General features: G+C 31.2%; 1 long non-coding RNA gene across 1 annotated transcript; it reads right to left on the bottom strand.

Annotated features, from left to right (window-relative positions):
* Nucleotides 1-13,999: 13,999 nt before the first annotated feature.
* LOC141626756 (uncharacterized) lies at nt 14,000-17,556 on the bottom strand. Its single transcript, XR_012536341.1, has 2 exons — nt 17,082-17,556; nt 14,000-14,836 (listed from the first exon to the last, which is right to left on the bottom strand). It is a non-coding gene; the product is annotated as an uncharacterized LOC141626756 (long non-coding RNA).
* Nucleotides 17,557-20,606: the final 3,050 nt, after the last annotated feature.

Raw genomic sequence — 20,606 nt, 5'->3', positions numbered from 1 at the left:
TTCTCGGCCGATGTATTTCATAAAATTCATCTCTAGCCCCGGAACATAAGACTAGTCTATATATCCCATTGAGTCCGACCAAATTTCGCGTGTAATATCGTTTAATTACCCCACTTACCCAATGATAAATGAAAGTACCACGGGAAACCGAATCTACCCCAAATGTCAAAGGGATTCATGAGTCCTACTATCTGGTAATGCTAATCTCAATTTTAAATATGTGTGAGGTCTTGTCAATTTATCATCTATCATCTTTAAGTGAACTAAATCGATGAATACTCGATAATTATAATTGACAATAGTCAATGAGACGATAAAATATGCATATGAAGTTATGGCGATTTGGCAATGCATGCAAACATATAAAGCAAGCAAATAAAGTAAAATAAATTTATTAGTATGGCCTTTCCTAACATATAAAATCTTATATTCTATTAAAAATTCGGAAACCAACTCCTTTGGTCCCTTGAATCTTCACGTGACACGCCTCCCAAGGATAGACACCGTCTCGATCGGAACTCCTTTCCGAATGGCACGTCTTTAGAAAACTCCGGAATTACAAATAATTAAATAATAAAATGTACATAGCACTTCCTATTATACATTTGTAAAATAAAATCTAATAAAACAAAATAAATTTGATACGAGATCACAATAAATTACAACCGAATCAATATTCCCTTACATTACGGGTAATATCGATTAAAACTAAGGCCATACTAAGATAAAATTACATAATTCAAATTTATGTAAAAGAAATATGACATTCATCAATGGAAAAATGCAGCATTATAATATGTATCTAACATGCCAAAGTATGTGCCAATTCGGCCTATTTAAACTTATATCTTAAATATAATCCGGTTTTATGGATATTGCAATTTTAACTTATTAAAATTACATAATAATACTAAAATCAAATTTTAGTCCAAGTAAATTATCCTAACCTTTTAGGACTCAAAAATTAGTTATTACTCAATTTTTGACAATAATTCAACTTGATTTAATTTTTATGCTCATTATAGACCTTAAAAATCATAACATTTAATGAAATAAATCGAAATTTAATTACAATAATTTCAAAATTTGAATTTTAAATTTTTGAAAATTCTGGAATAAATACATGACACTCATAATGTCAAAAATAAAGGTTAAAATTTTTTGAATTTATTTCGAGAAAAATATAGTTGCTATCTATCGGTTTTATCAAATAAAACATCTAAAGCATATGAAAATTAATCTAATCAATGTTCCAACTTTATATCTGATATGTGGGATAAAAATTATACCTAAAATAATTTTCTCATGTCATGTATTTCATTTTAGCTATTTTTGCTAAAATAGTCACCATTTATGTCATTTTTACACCAAAAAATTCATAAATCATGCAAAATGAATCTAGTTCATCTAAAATTTTACAACCAGTGATTAAAATGTGCATGTGACAACATATTAAAATTTCATGGCCTGTTTCGAAGTTTAACTAATTTTAACCATTTTACCTCCATTTAGGTCACTTTAATCTCATAAAAATTATAAATCATGCAAAATAAATCAAATTTATACGAAATTTTACATACAATAAGTAAAATATGCATGTGAGGTAATATAAAATAGCAAGGTCAGAAACAGAGTCTATCTATTTTTAGCATTTTAAACACTATTTTAATCAATAAAATTTAATAAAACTACTAAAAATCATTAAAATGAGCAAAAAAATCCCATAAATCATCAAAATGACCTAAATATATTATAGGACCAGAATATATAACATGCAAAAATTTTTGTGACTTTATAATATAAATTATAAAATCTCTAGTTTTATATGTTTTTAATTTAACTCGGAAAAACTATAAACCGATTATGCATGTAACAACCTAAGCTCTGATACCATTTGAAAGGATTCTATAATCCTCAAATTAAACACTTTAATTATTTATCTAATTAACTCATTAAATTAGATTTTGATCTAGTGCATGCATAACATTATATAAATAGGAAAGTATGAATAATGTTCCTTACAATATTGAAATCGGTTTAAGGGCACAAGTGAGGACTCTTTCCAACACTTGTTCTTGAGGTACAATTTAAAGGATGATCCACCAAAACCCCAATATTACAGATTCTCCTCTTGATGGCACCAAGACAACCCCTTAAAACTAATTATATATTAACTAGATATATAATTAGAGACCTTAAAATTATTCTTATTATTATTTCAAATACTACATTTAGTAATCTAAATATAAGATTTTTGAACAATATTTTTCTAAAAGTTACTTTAGAGAGATAAAGAGAGAAGAGTGAGTAGTTAAATGTAAGAATGAATGATCATCAAATAAGAACAATTCTTATTAGGGTAGGGTAGGGTAGGGGGGGGGGGGGGGCAAGGGAGAGGATGAGAGAGCGAATGCATACCCATTCCCTTTTAGATTTGTTCTTATCAAAATACATTAGGGTTTAGGCTAGTCTATAATTGTAATCATTGTTCTCCACAATTAAAAAATAATTAACCAAATCACCCTAATATCTTCTAAAAACCGGTCCATTGGGTAATATGGACTCCATTTTATTTTTTTCAATAGTCACTTTGTGATATAATGTGTGACATGTAACATGTAACATGTAACATGTTATTAATAATATTAATGCATATTTAATAATTAAATATCATTACATATATTAATTCAATTATATATAACAATTGACTTGTAATTCACAATCACAAGTATATAAAATGGATCATGTTAATATAATCTACAACACATTATGATTATAATTAACTAATCATTCTTAATTTAATTATTTCATAAACAAGATTTTAGTAATATAATATTTTAATTACTAAAATGAATCTTATTTAATTGAATTACAATAAGATTCATATTCTCATTCACAAATGTAAATTGTTCAATTTTAAGGAATTAATGTTGATCAATTGACGTATAAAAATGAATCACTCATTTATGTATTCTTATCATGAGTTTTAATAATGTGATCGCACCATTGTTGAGGACACATACTCCAACAATCTCCCACTTGTCCGAGACAAGCGTGCGTCACCAATTTTCTTGCCCTATTACAATCTCTCACTCAATGCAAGGTGTCTTGCAGGTTGTTCTTGTAAGTGATCATATCAAGAGTGGTTTTCTTGATCTGGAGAGTAACTGTCTGACCGGAATTATCTACCGTAGATACCTTCCGAGCGTGGCCACGCATTTTCAGTTCACTAGGTTACTAATTATTATCCCTTCAAAAATTAACTTATTATTATTAACTCATACCCTAAAATTTATTTCTGCATTCTTTGAGCTCAATATCAAAGAGGGTCAAAAAGGTTAGCCCTCATGTGCTCAAATTGATTGAGCATGTTGAGACGCTCAAATTGCAAAAGTTGAAATTCCCGAACAACTCGTTATTGACAGAGTTCTCCATTCCTTGAATCACATCAAGGCATATGTACAGTTTATGGTAAACTATAATATGTAAAACATGAAAATCTCTCTCCATGAATTGCACAACTTGCTTGTACAAGCCGAGAGAGACATGGGTCTCAATTTGAGTACGACAAAGGATGTGCTCAATATTAATAATAAGAGCAAAGGGAAATTCAAGAAAAGCGCTAGAAAGGGTAAGAAACCCACTCCCAACAAGGGCAAAGGGAAAGTTATTTGGAATAGCTCCCCCAAGCCCAAAAAGGGTGCTTCTTCCGAGGATAAGTTCCACTATTGTTGTGGTACGGGCCATTGGAAACGTAATTGCCCAAAGTATCTAGAAGATGTCAAAGCTGGACATGTGACTCCAGTAGGTAATAAATTCTCTAATCTATTGTGTTGTTGATATAAATCCCAACTTTGGTATTTAGATACAAGTTGTGATTCTGACCCCCTTTAATGCAATATTGGGCATGTGAGCAAAGACAAAGGCAAGGACAAGCAAGCTTGAGGAAGATCTTCAGCAAGGGATGCTAGGGTAGCCGCCCATAGTAGAAGACCTATGGAAGCTTGGATTTTATTTTGTATTGTCTTCTTAGTATTATTGTATTTTGACTTGTTATTTTAGAACTCATTTTGATTTTCGTGTTGGACATGGAAATTTGTTTTATTTCCATTTTGCAAACAATGGTTGTATGAATTTTAATGACTTGGCTTTCAACCCAAGTCATTCGATTTATGGAATTTCCTTGTTCTAAAACTTGTCATTATACACTTTTTACATCAACAACATAAATTGATTTGACTTAAATTGATCATAAAAGAATTACAACAATTGGATCATTGTAATGAGTTCATAAGCCATGAACTTTATTCCCACTTATGCTTTTATAACTAATATCACATCTTATTTGACATAAGAAAGAACGACTGTAAAGTCAAATAGAGTTATTTGAACTCAAGGTAGGGAATTTAATAAACCAATTGAAAACACCACTTATAGATAAGACTTATAACCGCTTACAAGACTCCATACGAGCTATGGGAGGGCTTAAGACTCTACAATTGTATAAGACATGGATATGAATCTAATCCTTTACCTTATAAAAGCTAGTCTATCTCACTACTAGATCACAATGTCATTACAAGAGGGTCATCTATTTAGGTCATAATGTGCGATATTTTCTTCATTCACAAGTTTAAGTATCAAATTGTTTGTTGCTTATATAGCTATCTTTCGAGAAAAATAGGTGTATTTTTCAAAAGATAGAGTGGGGGAAAATTAGCATCAAACTCAAGCTCGAGACTAGTAAGGAGACCAAAAGAAAGCTTCTTAGGTCAAACTCGTGACTAGTGAGGAGACCAAAAGAAAGCTTCTTAGGTAAAACTCAAGGCTAGTGAGGAGACCAAAAGAAAGCTTATTAGGTCAAACTCTAGACCAGCGAGGAGACCAAAAGAAAGTGTTCTCTTATAAAAATTATGAAGTGGTTGTATCAAGAAATTTCAATTCAATTTACATAAGAGCCTAATGAACCCAAGTGAAATCTGTGCATAAGAGTTGCATAGACAGACAATAAATTGTCTACAAAGTTAAGTTAAAAGGTAACTATGCTAAGATCCATATCATCATTGCTACACCTCATAGTGTGTATAATCAAGTTAGATGTTAAAAACAATTTTAAAATAGGTATTTAGAAAAGAGTGTGTGTATGAGATAAGCACGAGGTTTTAATTAACACTTAAAATTGCAATCATCATTTCAATTATGTGATAAGAAAATTGTTTCACTCGAGTTGTCGAGAAGCCATAAGCATACATGGATTTATGTGGGAGTCAATATTGTCATGTCAAGATATGAAGATCAGTTGGAGAAGTTGTCTTTCATATTAATGTCATTAAGGATGACATGATAACACTACCATCGATGAAGGAGTGTTTTTGTTTTCAATTCTTCATGAAAGAAGACATGATGCATTCTAAAATTCTAAATCTATCATGATATAGGGAAATTTAGATTGGCACTTAGATAAGTATCTTATGATTGATAAGATTCTTTATCTGTTTAATATCAACATAGGTTGAGGAGGTTATTTATTTTGTTGAAAGTGGAATTACTATGAGAGAGTCATAGTCATTCACTGAACCCCATGAGTTGTTGATCACATGAAATAGATTGCTAATGTTTCCGCCATTAAAACGATCATGTATGCCAATATATGCACATGCCATGATGAATAATATGCTTGGAGCATAATGAGTCAATAACAAGTTATTTCATATAAAAGTCATTTAAAAGCCTTCAAGAACATCTATTATAATTCCTGAGCAAGACTGAGGATCCGTTCTTGTGTATGGACGACATACAAAGTTGTGTTGAAGGGTTACACAAACTCTAGTTTCCAAACCTATAAGGATTTATCCAAATCCTAGGCTAATTTTGTTGACTCGGGAGTAAGTGACTAGAAAAATGTTTTAGAATCAACCATTGCAAATTCTACAAATGGAGTTTGAGTACATTATGATAAGCTGGTTCATAAAGGGACTATAGGTAGACCCTTCCACCAAGTATTTTATCACAAGTTATATGATGAGAGTGGGAGCATCTTTCAAGTTAAAGAGCCCAAGTCTATGAAGAAGTCTAGACATGTACTTAGAAAAGTTCATGACATTAGAAATGACATTGAATAAAAGGGAAAAGCAATTCATAAAGTTGGACTGAATGGATACATGGTATATCCACTAAACCAAGCTTTTATTGCACTTTGACGAGTGTAAAATATACACTTTAGATTATATAATCGCATTTATCGTTTGAGTTTCTTAAACTCATCTATTCCTTTGTTATATCCAAATAGGATGTTGAGACAACATTAAACCCTATTAAAGTGAACTAGATTAACATAGTAATTGCCCCTGGTCACTCATATAAGGTGACGTCTCTAAGTGACTAGAGTGTGAGTCGACTGATGGCAAGTTCAAGTGCCATAAGGTCATAAGAGATGACTAGTCGATCACATAGGCAGACTGTAGAAGGCACTCTGTCTGGCAGTGACCGTTTATAGAGTTCTAGTAATTCATATAGCCTGGTCGTGGCAAGAGCTACTATAGTATTCTTTTGAGTCAATTCTTTGACTAAAGACTATTCGTCCAAGTTGGCACAATTTTAGAGTGACTTTAAATTATGCTCTACGACTTTCGTAAATGAGGTCAAATGGGCATCTTTTGGGTCATGATTAGCTCTGGCTTGACAAAGGGAATAGTGCGATAGGAATTGTCCACCCCTTTGTCAGGGTTATTTAAAAATCTCAGGGCCACTCGAGGAGTAGTGTACCGAAAATGCGTGGCCACGCTCGGAAGGTATCTACGGTAGATATTTTCGGTCAGACAGTTACTCTCTAGATCGAGGAAACCACTCTTGATATGATCACTTACAAGAATGACCTGCAAGACACCTTGCATTGAGTGGGACTTTGTAATAGGACAAGAGAATTGGTGACGCACACTTGTCTCGGACAAGTGGGAAATTGTTGGAGAATATGCCCTCAACAATAGTGCGATCAAATTATTAAAACTCATGATAAGAATACATAAAGGGATGATTCATATTTATACGTCAACTGATCAACATTAATCGGTAATGATTGGTTGACTAGAGTGTTACATTAATGTCATTTGACGGTGGTGATCAGTTGATCCCTTAAGGTCACACCTAAAGGACGATTCCCTTAATAGATAAATTAATTAATTGTATACTGATACGGATTAATTAATTCCTTAAAATTGAACAACTTACATATGTGAGTGAGAATATGAATCTTATTGTAATTCGATTAAATGAGATTCGTTTTAGTAATTAAATTATTATATTACTATAATTTTGTTTATGAAACAAATAAATTAAGAATGATCGGTTAATTATAATTACAACGAGTTGTAAATTATATTAACATGAGCCATTTTATATACTTGTGATTGTGAATTACAAGTCAATTGTTATATATAATTGAATTAGTATATGTAATGATATTTAATTGTTAAATATGCATTAATATTATTAATAACATGTTACATGTTATACATTATATGACAAAGTGACAATTGACAAAATTAAAATGGACTCCATATTACATAGAGGCACCGGTTATAGAGGGATGTTTAGGGAGAAATGATTAAATTGTTTTTAATTATAAAAAAACACAATGATTACCATTTAACCTAATCTACACTATAGCTTGTTTTTTGAGAAGAATAAATTGCAAAAGTGAAAGGGCATGCATTGGCTCCCCAAGCCACTCCCTTCCACCGGTTTTTCCACCCTCCTCTACAAAAATAAGATTTGTTCTTATTCTTAGACATTCTTACATTTTTGATAATAAGTTATTCACGCTTCTCTCTTTATCTCTCTAAAATAAGTTTTAGAAAAATATTATTCAAAAATATTATAGTTAGATTACTAAAGGTAATAATAGAAATAATAATAAGAATAATTTTAAGGTCTCTAATTATATATCTAGTTAATATATTAATTAGGATTAAGGGGTTGTCTTGGTGCCATCAAGAGGAGAATCTCTAATATTGGGGTTTTGGAGGATCATCCTTTAAATTGTAGCTCAAGAACAAGTATTGGAAGGAGTCCTCACTTGTGCCCTTAGACCGTTTTTACTAATGTAAGGGACATTTTTCATACTCTCCTATTTTATTAAGTTATGCATGCATAAGATCAACATCTAATTTAATGAGTAATTTGGATAATTAACTAAAGAGTTTAATTAGAGGGTTATTGAATCCTTTCAAGTGGTATCTTCTTCGAAACCTAAAATGGACAGTAGTCATGTTACCTTTTGAAAGTAATAAACCTGTAACTTCTTAAAATGCTTTATCTAGTCTCAACTCCACAAGAGTCCGAAATAAGCATAAACATGAAAATGTCTATTAAGCTTGATTAGTTGGTTGGTGGCAAAGGGTTTTGCACGCAACAACAACGCTTCATTGTATTCGGATATGATTTGATATAGTTGGATTTTAAAATCATCTTGCATGAGTTTTGTAAATCGCAACTATCCTAAGGTAGGATACAAACTTAAGAAGAAATCTTAAGTGGAAGATAAGGAGTATAAATTGGCCGGGTAGCATGCTCCAAAGGAGCCAATGCATGGCCTTCTCACTTTTCCTTTTTCTCTTATCAAAGTCTATTAGGGTGAAGGCTAGTTAAGTAGGATTATGATTATGTCCTATTTAAAATAAAATAACAAAACATAATCTCCCACTAACCACCCATAAAAACGGTCCATTACATAAAATGGATTTCCATATTATTTTTGTCAATTGTCTTATGTCACACATTGTGTAATGTGGTATGTCGTTAGACACCTACGATGTTACTTATACAATTTAATGCATATTTAACAACTTAAATATCATTACTTAAATAAATAAATTACACTGACAAATTAACTGGTAATTCATAATTAGAAGTATATAAAATGGGTTATGTTAATATAATCTGCAACCCTTTGTAATTATGATTTGACTAGAATTTGATTGGTTGGTGGCAAAAGGTTTTCTGTAATGGTTGGATTTTAAAATCATCTTTCTTTTATTTCTAATTAACTTGGTGTATATATTTGATGATCATTCTTAATTTAATTTTTGTCAATTGTCACTTTGTCATATAGTGTGTAACATGTAACATGTAACATGTTATTAATAATATTAATGCATATTTAAAAATTAAATATCATTACATATATTAATACAATTATATATAACAATTGACTAGTAATTCATGATTACAAGTATATAAAATGGTCCATGTTAATATAATCTACAACAAATTGTAATTATAATTAACCGATCATTCTTAATTTAATTGTTTCATAAACAAAATTTTAGTAATATATAACATTTTATTTACTAAAACGAATCTTATTTAATCGAATTACAATAAGATACATATTTTTACTCACATATGTAAATTGTTCAATTTTAAGGAATTAATTAATCTGAATCAATATACAATTAATTAATTTGTCTATTAAGGGAATAGTCCTTTACGTGTGACCTTAAGGGATCAACTGATTACCACCGTCAACCGACAGTAATGTCAAACTCTAGTCAGCCAATCATTACCAATTAATGTTGATCAGTTGACGTATACATAAGGGATAATACATTATATAGTCAACTGATCAACATTTATCGGTAATGATTGGCTGACTAGAGTTTGACGTTACTGTCGTTTGACGGTGGTGATCAGTTGATCCCTTGAGGTCACACCTAAAGAATGGAACCCAAGTCTTTCTGATCAAATGTATTTGATACGGGTTGATCATCCCCGATATTTATATATATATATATATGTGTATTTGATATATATATATATATATATATATATATATATATATATATATATATGTATATGTATATATATATATGTATATATATATATATATATATATATATATATATATATATATATATATATATATATATATATCTTTAGTTGTGTGAGTTTTGTTGAGGTCGAGTTTGGAACTCGAGTCAACATAAGTTTATTATTCAATTATGTGATGATTGACTAATGAAATTTTATATCCTATTGTAATGTTATTAAATAGGAATTAATTTAATGATTAAGAGTTAATGCATTAAATTAGTTGAGGTTTTGTATATGTTTTGAGATAGAGGAAATTGGTTAATATATTTACAAAGTAGGTGTAAATTAATTAAATTGGGCATTGTAGGACCCATTATATATTGATATAATGGTAAAATATTCCTTAAAAGTTAAGTGTACAATACTTATTAATTTGTATCATATAATTTTTATATGATCACATCAATACTTAATTACACAAGATAATTAAGCATACGATTTAAACGCATTTGGCGGACAAATACGGAAAATCAAAGCGGACCTATTTTGCATAAGTGACCCGTTTTTTGTTAGTAGACAAACATAATGATGTTTGTTCTATTCTAAAATCACATGATCAAATTTTAGTAATATATATAATTGTATTAATAAAAACAATTTTTATCTCATAAAAATTATAAATCATGCAAAATATATCAAGTTTATACGAAATTTCACATACAATAAGTAAAGTATGCATGTGAGGTCATATAAAAATTTCAAGGTCAGAAACAAAGTCTAACTATTTTTAGCATTTTAAACACCATTTTAATCAATAAAATGTAATAAAATTACTAAAAATCATTAAAATGAGCAAAAAATATCATAAATCATCAAAATGACCTAAATATATTATAGGATCAGAATATATAACATGAAAATTTTTTCGTGACTTTATAATACAAATTATAAAATCTCTAGTTTTATATGTTTTTAATTTAACTCGAAAAAAACTATAAACCGATTATGCATGCAACAACTTAAGCTCTGATATCACTTGAAAGGATTCTATAACCCTCAAATTAAATACTTTAATTATTTATGTAATTTACTCATTAAATTAGATGTTGATCTAGTGCATGCATAACATTATATAAATAGAAAAGTATGAATAATGTTCCTTACAATATTGACATCGATTTAAAGGCACAAGTGAGGACTCCTTCCAACACTCGTTCTTGAGCTACAATTTAAAGGATGATCCTCCAAAATCCCAATATTAGAGATTCTCCTCTTGATGACACAAAGACAACCCCTTAAAACTAATTATATATTAACTAGATATATAATTAGAAACCTTAAAATTATTCTTATTATTATTTCTAGTACTACCTTTAGTAATATAAAAATAAGATTTTTGAACAATATTTTTCTAAAACTTATTTTAGAGAGATAACGAGAGAAGAGTGAGTAGTTAAATGTAAGAATGAATGATCATCAAATAAGAACAATTCTTTTTAGGGTAAAGGGGGAAGGGGGGGGGGGGGGTACCGGTGGCATGGGAGAGGATGAGAGAGCCAATGCACGCCCATTACCTTTTAGAATTGTTCTTATCAAAATACATTAGGGTGTAGGCTACTCTATAATTGTAATCATTGTGTTCTCCACAATTAAAAAACAATTAACCAAATCACCCTAATATCTTCTAAAAACCGGTCCATTAGGTAATATGAACTCCATTTTATTTTTGTCAATTGTCACTTTGTCATATAATGTGTGACATGTAACATGTAACATGTAACATGTTATTAATAATATTAATGCATATTTAACAATTAAATATCATTACATATATTAATTCAAATATATATAACAATTGACTAGTAATTCACAATTACAAGTATATAAAATGGATCATGTTAATATAATCTACAATACATTGTAATTATAATTAACTAATCATTCTTAATTTAATTGTTTCATAAACAAGATTTTAGTAATATAATTTTTAATTACTAAAATGAATCTTATTTAATCGAATTACAATAAGATTCATATTCTCGCTCACAAATGTAAATTATTCAATTTTAAGGAATTAATTAATCCCTTTTGGACATCTTCAGGCTCAGTGGGTGACTTAGACTTGCTCAAGGTAATTCCACTGCCCGTTGGAATCAAACCCCTTTTGGATTTTTCTATGTTGAAACGTCGAAGAATCTTATCAACATAAGATTCTTAACTTAATGCCAATATCTTTTTCGATCTATCTCTATAGATTCGGATACCTAATATGCATTGTGCTTCTCCTAAATCTTTCATCTGGAAATGATTTCCTAACCACCCCTAGACAGAGGTAAGCATAGGTACATCATTTCCAATGAGTAGTATGTCATCCACATACAAGATAAGGAAGACGACGTTGCTCCTACTGAATTTCATGTATAAACATGGTTCCTCGACACTTCGGGTGAAACCATTCTCTTTTATCACATGATTGAAATGATGATTCTAACTTCTTGATGCTTTCTTAAGACCATAAATGAATCGCTTAAGCTTGCATACCTTGTTAGGATTTTTCGGATTTACAAAACCCTCTGGTTGCAACATGTACACTTCCTCCTCTAAATACCCATTTAGGAAGGCGGTTTTGACATCCATTTGCCATATTTCATAATCATGAAATGCGGTAATCGCCAACATAATCCGAATAGATCTAAGCATGGCCACGGGGGAAAAAGTTTCATCATAGTGTAAACCATGAATTTGGGTGAAACCTTTCGCCACTAACCTTGGTTTGTAGATATCACCATGTCCTTCTATACCATTCTTTATTTTAAAGATCCATTTGCATTGGAGAGGTTTTACATCTTTAGGTAAATCGGGCAAGTCCCAAACTTGATTTTCATGCGTAGAATTTATTTCGGATTGCATGGCTTCTTGCCATAAAGTTGAATTTGGACTAGAGATAGCGGCTTTGTAGGTTGCAGGTTCGTCACTTTCTAAAAGTAACACGTCTAAGTTTCCATCTTCCTCGATAATACCTATGTATCTATCAGGTTGGCGACTGACTCTCCCTGACCTCCTAGGTTCGGAAGGAACAACGTTCGGGTTAGACGAGGAAGGAACATCTTCTTGCGTCCTCTCTTCCGTTTGTGGCTCTTGAACATCATCAAGTTCAAATTTTCTCCCACTCTGTCTCCTAGAAATAAACTCATTTTCTAAGAAGACAGCCTCACGAGCCACAAACAGTTTGTTCTCGTGACGGATGTATAAGTAAAAGCCATGTGTTTCCTTTAGATAACCCACAAATGTACACTTTTGAGATCTTGGGGCAAGCTTATTGTCAGTCTTAACTTTGACATGAGCATCACAACCCCAAATCTTCAGGTAAGACAAATTAGGGATTTTCCCTTTCCACATCTCATATGGAGTCTTCTCAGTTGCTTTAGTGTGGCTACGATTGAGTGAGTGAACGGCCGATTGAAGAGAAAATCCCCAAAAGGAATCAGGTAAATCAGAATGACTCATCATAGATCAAACCATATCAAGTAAGGTTCGATTTCTCCTCTCGGCAACACCATTTAGTTGTGGCGTACCAGGTGGAGTGAGTTGTGACACAATGCCACATCCCTTTAAGTGTGAATTAAATTCATTACTAAGATATTCACCATCACGATTGGATCAAAGTGCTTTAATCTTTTTGTTCAATTGGTTCTCTACTTCGTTTTGAAATTCTTTGAATTTTTTGAAAACATCACTTTTAAACTTGATTAAGTAGACATACCCATATCTACTTAAGTCATCGGTAAAAGTGACGAAGTAGTCATAATTTCCTCTAGCGGTGATAGTCATTGGTCCACATACATCGGTATGTATTAGACTCAATAAATCACTTGCTCGTGTGCCTTTACTACTAAAAGGATTACGAGTCATTTTCCCTAGAAGACATGATTCGCATATACCAAATGATTGAAAATCAAATGATTTAATTACACTAGTCGACACTAGTCTTTTAATGCGCTTTTCATTTATGTGACCTAATCGACAATGCCAAATGTATGATTCATTTGGGTCACTTGTTTTGAGTCTTTTTGATTGCATGTTATAGATATCTTTGCTTGAGCTAGAAGTTTCAAGAACATAAATGCCACTAATTGAAGTGGCTTGGCCTATGGCCAAGTCATTCCTGGAAATTTCACAACTATTGTTCTTAAAAGCAAAAGAAAAACCCTCCATGTCTAACATGGCAACGGAATGATGTTCTTAGATAAAGAAGGTACAAAATAACAATTATGTAAGTACAATTCAAAGCCATTAGCTAAAACAAGTACATAAGTCCCTCTTGAAGTGGGGCTACCCTAGCTCAATTTCCATGTCGGAGATCTACATCACTGTGGTTTAGCTTTTCCACGTCTCCGAGCCCCTCTAAATGATTACAAATGTGAGAACCACATCCGGTATCCAATACCCATGTTGAGGTGGAAGTAAGATTTATATCGATACCAAAGATTTCGGAAGAAATATTAACAATTGGAGTGATGAGTCCAGTTTTAATATCTCCCAAATACTTGGGGCAATTGCGTTTCCAATGGCCTAGGTCATGACAATAATGACACATTTCGAATGGTTGGGCACCCTTCTTCGGCTTGGTAGTGGTAGTCCCACTAGCCACTTCCTTCCCAATTATGAACTTGGGTTCATTGCCCTTCCTTACTTTCTTTTTAAACTTCTCATTACTCCTTTTAGTTATAAGGATACTCTTCCTTGAACTCCCACTCAAATCTTCATTATCCTTTATTTCATTAAACAAGGAAGCAACTGAAGTAATGATGTCATCTTCATGAGATTCATTATTTGAAGGCAAAATTATTGGAGTGGGAGGAGTTGTAGTTGTGAGATAGCAAAGATTCCCAACTTCACCAATGCTAAAGCGTAATTCTCTAGTCGAATTGTGATCATGGATGGAGCATTTTTCATCAAATGATTTAAGCCAAGTATCAATGGTAATAGGTGAAGGAGAATTAGATGAATCCATTGCGATAAATAACTACAAAAGGAGATGAAGGAAATAATTAACATTTATCGTTTTACTTGCAAACATTTTAACAAGGTTTTAAAAATTATGCATTTATATAATGACCTCGCACCTAAATTATATAAATGATTACGAGATCCATATTTACACAAACATGGTCACGGGAAACCGATACATCCCATACTTGCATAAATTTGGTGAATTAACTCTTTAATTGATTCTACTATAGAATTCCTGGTCGATGTATTTCATAAAATTCATTTATAGCCTCAGAACATAAGACTAGTCTTTATATCCAATTGAGTCCAACCAAATTTTGCTTGTAATAACGTTTTATTACCCAACTTACCCAATGATAAATGAAAGTACCACGAGAAACCGAATCTACCCCAAATGTCAAAGGGATTCATGACTCCTACTATTTGGTAAGGCTAATCTCAATTTTAAATATGTGTGAGGTCTTGTCAATTTATCATCTATCATCTTTAAGTGAATTAAGTCGATGAATACTCGATAATTATAATTAACAATAGTCGATAAGACGATAAAATATGCATGTGAAGTTATGGCGATTTGGCAATGCATGCAAACATATAAAGCAAGCAAATAAAGTAAAATAAAATTCCTAGTATGGCCTTTCCTAAAATAGAAAATCTTATATTCTATTACAAATTCGGAAACAAACTCCTTTGGTCCCTTGAATCTTCACGTGACACGCCTCCCAAGGATAGACACCGTCTCGATCGGAACTCCTTTCCGAATGGCACCGTCTTTAGGAAACTCCGGAATTACAAATAATTAAATATTAAATGTACATAGCACTTCCTACTATACATTTGTAAAATAAAATCTAATAAAACAAAATAAAAGTGATACGAGATCACAATAAATTACAGCTAAATCAATATTCCCTAACATTACGAGTAATATCGATTAAAACTAAGGCCATACTAAGATAAAATTACATAATTCAAAATTATATAAAATAAATATGACATTCATCAATGGAAAAATGCAGCATTATAATATGTATCTAACAAGCCAAATTATGTGCCAAATCGCCCTATTTGAACTTATATCTTAAATATAATCTGGTTTTATGGATATTCGCAATTTTAACTTATTAAAATTACACAATAATACTAAAATCAAATTTTAGTCCAAGTTAATTATCCTAACCTTTTAGGACTCAAAAATTAGTTATTACTCAATTTTTGACAATAATTCAACTTGATTTAACTTTTATGCTCATTATAGACCTTAAAAATCATCACCGTTTATGAAATAAATCAAAATTTAATTACAATAATTTCAAAATTTGAATTTAAAATTTTTGAATATTCTGGAATAATTCCATGACACTCATAATATCAAAAATCAAGGTTAAAAGTTTTCGAATTTATTTCGAGAAAAATATAGTTGCTATTTATCGGTTTTATCAAATAAAACATCTAAAGCATTTGAAAATTAATCTAATTAATGTTCCAACTTTAGATCTGATATGTCGAATAAAAATTCAACCTAAAATAATTTTATCATGCCATGTATTTTACTTTAGCTATTTTTGCTAAAATAGTCACCATTTATGTCATTTTTACACTAAAAAATTCGTAAATCATGAAAAATGAATCAAGTTCATCTAAAAATTTACAACCAGTGAGTAAAATGTGCATGTGACAACATATTAAAATTTCAAAGCCTGTTTCGAAGTTTAACTAATTTTAATCATTTTACCACCATTTATGTTATTTTTATCTTATAAAAATTATAAATCATACAAAATAAATCAAATTTATACAAAATTTTACATACAATAATTAAAATATGCATATGAGGTCATATAAAAATTTGAAGGTCAGAAACAAAGTCTAACTACTTTTAGCATTTTAAACACCATTTTAATCAATAAAATGTAATAAAATTTCTAAAAATCATTAAAATGAGCTAAAAAATTCCATAAATCATCAAAATGACCTAAATATAATATAGGACCAGAATATATAACATGCAAAAATTTTTGTGACTTTTTAATATAAATTATAAAATATCTAGTTTTATATGTTTTTAATTTAACTCGGAAAAACTATAAACAGATTATGCATGCAACAACCTAAGCTCATGATACCACTTGAAAGGATTCTATAACCCTTTATTTAAACTCATTTTAATAAGATCTAAATTAACCATTGATTTAGTCTTTGTGAATCTAGTGCATGCATAACTTAAAACAAGAATGAAGAGAAAACGGTTTTCTTACAATGGTGATGAGACGGAAATGGGCACAAGCAAGGACACCTTCCTATGCTTGTTCGTGAGCTCACTAACATGGGAAGATCCTACAAAACTCCATAGGTTCAATAATGTGAACACCTCCTCTTAGTTGCACCAAGACTATCCCAAAGTTCTACTAATATTATTAACTAGATAATATAAGTAGCTTACCTTAATACTAGATCTAATATTAATATCATTACTACATTAGTAATATATTTGACTTATTAGATATTATGAACAAAATTGAACATAAATAATTTATGTGTATTTTTAGAGAATAAGAGAAAGAGAGAGGTTTTCATATATAATCAAGTATGTAAAAATGAACAAATTATTATCCATGTATCTACACCAAAACCGGCACCTCTTCTTGAGTGGGTGTGAATTTTTTCTTATTTTATTAGCATGTTCATGCTTTTTGTCATACCCATGCAATAGGGTAGGAAGCAGGGTGTAAGTGTACTCATGTTGTCTATTTGCATGAAAAAAAAAACAACAATCATCACACTAAAATACTACCTAAAAAACTGGTTCTTATCCATATAAAATGAACCTCATTTTATCTTTGTCATTTGTCAAATGTAATATGTGTGACATGTGACATACAATATGTCATTTGATGTTATAATGCATATTTAATAAATTAAATATCATTTCATATCAAATAAATTACATTTATCAATTTGACTAGTAATTCTTAAATACAAGAATATAAAATGGGTCATGTTAATATAATCTACAACATATTATAATTATAATTAACTAATCATTCTTATTTTATTTGTTTCATAAACAATAATCAATTTTAGTAATATAACATTTTAATTACTAAAATGAATCTTATTTAATCATATTACAATAAGATATAATATTCTCTCTTACATTCAATTTGTTCATTTTAAGGACTTAATCAATTTGTATCGTTATATAATCGATTAACATTAAAATTAAGGGAATCGTCATTTAGGTGTGACCTTAAGGGATCAACTGACCACCACCGTCAACCGACAGTAATGTCAAACTCTAGTCAGCCAATCATTACCGATTAATATTGATCAGTTGACTTTATAATCGAATCATCCCAAACGTATTCTTATCATGAGTTTCAATAATGTGATAGCACTATTGTTGAGGACACATACTCCAACAATCTCCCACTTGTCCAAGACAAGTGTGCGTCACCAATTCTCTTGTCCTATTACAATCTCTCACTCAATGCAAGGTGTCTTGCAGGTCGTACATGCATGTGATCATATCAAGAGTGGTTTCCTCGATATGGAGAGTAACTGTCTGACCGGAATTATCTACCGTAGATACCTTCCGAGCGTGGCCACACATTTCCAGTTCACTAGTCCTCGAGTGGCCTTGAGATTTGAAATAACCCTGACAAGGAGGTGGACAATTCCTATCACACTATTCCGTTCCTATAGCCACAGCTCATCATGACCTAAGAGATGCCCATTTGACCTCATTTACGAAAGTCGTAGAGCATAACTTAAATTCACTCAGAAACTGTGCCAACTTGGGCGAACATTCGCTAGTAAAAGAATTGTCTCAAAAGAATACAATAGCAGCTCTTTCCACGACCAGGCTACATAAAAGTTTCTAGAACTCTATAAGCGGTCACTGCCCGACAGTGTGTCCCATACAGTCTGCCTATGTGATCGACTAGTCATCCCTCATAACCCTATGGCATTTGAACTTGCCATCAATCGACTCACACTCTAGTCACTAGGAGACGTCACCTCATAAAAGTGACTAGGGGCCAATACTTTGTTAATCCAGTTTACTTAAATAGGGTTCAATATTGTCTCGACAACCTATTTGGAAAAACAAAGTATTAAAGAAAAGAGTTTTGATTAAAACTCAAACGATGAATGCATTATCACATATGTGAAATTGATACAATATCAATTACTACATAATCTATAATTCATTTTTAATATTTTACATATTTGATCATCTCAATTCAATTAAAATGGAATGATTTATCATGCTAAGCCTATGAGAAGCCTTTAGTTAGTCAGTCTTAGCAACACTTTGAACTTTTCTAACCTTACTATATATTTTTTCCCTTTGTTGTGTGTAATCTGTATTATAAAAACCTTCTGAGTACGTGTCTTGATCCAATCTAGATATAGGCTCTCTTGCCTTAGGATAGCTCCCACTATCCTCACAGTGAGTAGGGATAGGACCTTCGGTTATTGGAACAAACTACCATAATTCCTCCAATTCACAAAACTGAATCCTAATATCATCCCCTCCTTCTTGCATATCCTATTTTGCAAGTGTACTCAATTTCCGTTATGCATATCTCATTGTTCAACTACCTAGGACGTTTATAGTAGATATCCTCCTTAAATAATATATCCAAGATGGTTCTCAAACCATCCTTATGTGTTTAGAATATGGTTTTTGTGTAACTCCTTGCACGTAAATCCATCTCATTTCTAAATGCTTAGCTTCATATCTTTAGTACTTCCTGAGTACTAACTAATGAAATATGTGGCTATATAGACACTTCTCTAAAGGATTCGATTTGTAACATCTCGTCATACTCCAATTATACGAGTTTTAAGAATAGTGATACATCTTAGCGTAATGAATTAATCCCGCAGCGGAAGCATGTGGATTCAATTTCTACATGTTCAATACTTTTGAACTTGTCTAGACTCTTATCAATATAAGAATATTCATTTAACGCTAATATCCTCTTAGAGCTATCTTTATAGGTCTGGATACCTTAGAAATGTATTATTCCTCTCCTAAGTCTTTCATCATTCACAGTGATCAATATGTCATTCACATATAAGACTAATAATACCACCGTACTCCCACTAAACTCCATGTATAAACAGAACTACTCGATAATTCGAGAAAAGCTTATCACATGATCAAAACATACAATTCAACTCCTTAACTTCTACTTAAGATTTCTTCTTAAGTTTGTATCCTACCTTAGGATAGTTGCGATTTATAAAACTCATGCAAGATGATTTTAAAATCCAACTATATCAAATCATATCCGAATACAATGAAGCGTTGTTGTTGCGTGCAAAACCCTTTGCCACCAACCAACCAAGCTAAATAAACATTTTCATGTTTATGATTATTTCGGACTCTTGTGGAGTTGAGACTAGATAAAGCATCTTAATAAGTTACAGGTTTGTTACTTTTAAAAATAACATGACTCCTGTCCACTTAGGTTTCGAATCAATAATTACTGGTTTTGACAAAGAAAGAACATCTTCCTACGTCTTATTCTCAATTTGTGGCTCTTCAACATTTTCTCCCACTCTGTCTTTAAGAAATAAACTTCTTTTCACAAAAGACAGCATCACGAGCCACAAACTTGTTGTTCTCGTGATAGTTGGGTTACAAAGCCACATGCTTTCTTCTGAAACAAGCGACAACTTAGGTACCATGCCTAATCATATCATATATGAATTGTACTTGATTGCTTTAACTATGTTTTGTTTTAGTGGGAAAATAAATACTAGACAAATTG

This window comes from Silene latifolia, chromosome Y (assembly GCF_048544455.1).
Source record: "Silene latifolia isolate original U9 population chromosome Y, ASM4854445v1, whole genome shotgun sequence".
In the NCBI taxonomy this organism is placed as follows: Eukaryota; Viridiplantae; Streptophyta; class Magnoliopsida; order Caryophyllales; family Caryophyllaceae; genus Silene; species Silene latifolia.
The sequence above is the reverse complement of the archived record's forward strand: the minus strand, read 5'-3'. Positions and strand labels throughout refer to the sequence as shown.